Source organism: Dendrobium catenatum, unplaced genomic scaffold (genome assembly GCF_001605985.2).
Source record: "Dendrobium catenatum unplaced genomic scaffold, ASM160598v2 original_scaffold_118037, whole genome shotgun sequence".
In the NCBI taxonomy this organism is placed as follows: Eukaryota; Viridiplantae; Streptophyta; class Magnoliopsida; order Asparagales; family Orchidaceae; genus Dendrobium; species Dendrobium catenatum.
The window spans coordinates 1-1,696 of NW_021436472.1; the positions used below are offsets into that span (position 1 = coordinate 1).

The window sequence follows — 1,696 nt, forward strand, 5'->3', positions numbered from 1 at the left end:
TGCTCGGTATTGCTCGTTATTTGCTCGGTATTTGCCCGCCTGGACGCTCGGTACGAGGAGGCGCGATCCGACGCCGACGCTCGCATTCTGGAAGTGAAAATTTTCCAGCTTGCGGCAAACGGATGGAAGTCCTGCTCTTCGCCTGATGACAACTGCTTCGTCTCCCTAACCGTTAATCTCCCCAATGGCATCACCGTCTTCCGCCGCACAATCCTCACCCATGGCCGCATGCACTTTAGCTACGCAGAGGAGGTGCTTAGAGATACTGTCGTCGACGTCTCCGGTGGCGTTGGCGGTGCAAACCGCTGTGTCGGGATAGTCTCGAACCGATTCCATTCTAAGGCTCTTCGCAATCTGGAGAGCCGGGATCCATGGATGGTAAATCTTTCCTGCCAACTCGAAACTTTCCGCAGTCTGCTCAATGACTTTGCCCGCGACCTTCCACTCTTCCACAATGTCACAACTAGAACGTCAAAAATCGCTTCTTTCTTCAACGACATTTCACATGCGAGAAATGTCGAGCAATACCGAGCAAATACCGAGTAGTACCTAGCAATACCGAGCAAATACCGTGCATATTCGTTTCGGGTTGGGTCGTCGGGCCGCGCGGTAAAGAGTAAGAGCACGTGGCGATATATTATAGGCTACCTGATGTATCTCTACGTCAGGTAACCTGAGACAATAAAAATTTATGTAACTATCAAGAGCCTCCACCCAAAATGCAAAAAAAAAAAAAAAAGTATTTTTGAGATTATGAACAATGTGATGTTAATATTAACATCACATTATTTACATAAACTTATTTTTTTAGTATATACGAAGATGTGAAAGAATCTATATAGAATATTCTTTTTTCCTGTTAGTAATGGAGTTCGACTTCTGAAGAATTATTATTTGATACCTATATTACAATATTTTGAAGTGAAAAATAAAAAATTAGATGGAAATATCTTTAGAATGTCTAAATGAATTTATCAATTATCTCTTTCAATGAGTCTTTTCCACTAAGACCAGATTTATATACTCAAATTCTAAAATATTTATTTAAATTCTTTATTTGCATCAAGACATTTAAATTAAAAAACTACAATCAATAAAATACCTAAAAAAATGTCATTTTGTTTTATAACTAATTTTTATGTGCAATCTTACAAATAAAATGTTTGAGGTTTCTTTTACTTACAATGAGATAAATAAAATGCTAAATATTAAATTATTTAATTGTATTGAAAAAGTGAAAAACAAATAGAGACAAAACAACGTACTAATCCTTCTAATTCTAAGATTGGATGTGTATTGGTCCCGGCGGGGCTCGAACCCGCGACCTCCGGCTCATAAGACCAGCGCTCTAACCAACTGAGCTACGGGGCCAGGTATGCTTTATTTTTGAAAATGCATCATATATAATAAATGTTTTTTTTTGCTATTTTTTTTATTCAGTTCTATTTTCTTCAAACATAACTCATGTTCAACTAATTTCAAGTAAAATCAAAATTTAAAATTTTTATATTAAAGCTCCATTTGAGACAGTTTTTTTGCTACTCTATAAAACTATTTTTTTTTATAAGAGTATTTGTATTCAATATGAAGTCATATCGTAAGGAGCTTACCAATATTATAATATAATATTTTTTATAAGAGTGTTAAATTCAATTTTGGCTTCATCTGGGACAGCTTTCTTAATACTTTATATAGC

General features: G+C 36.1%; 1 non-coding gene across 1 annotated transcript; it reads right to left on the bottom strand.

The window, feature by feature from the left end:
• Positions 1–1,297: 1,297 nt before the first annotated feature.
• TRNAI-UAU lies at positions 1,298–1,371 on the bottom strand. The gene has a single exon. It is a non-coding gene; the product is annotated as a tRNA-Ile (tRNA).
• Between the last annotated feature and the right edge of the window lie 325 nt (positions 1,372–1,696).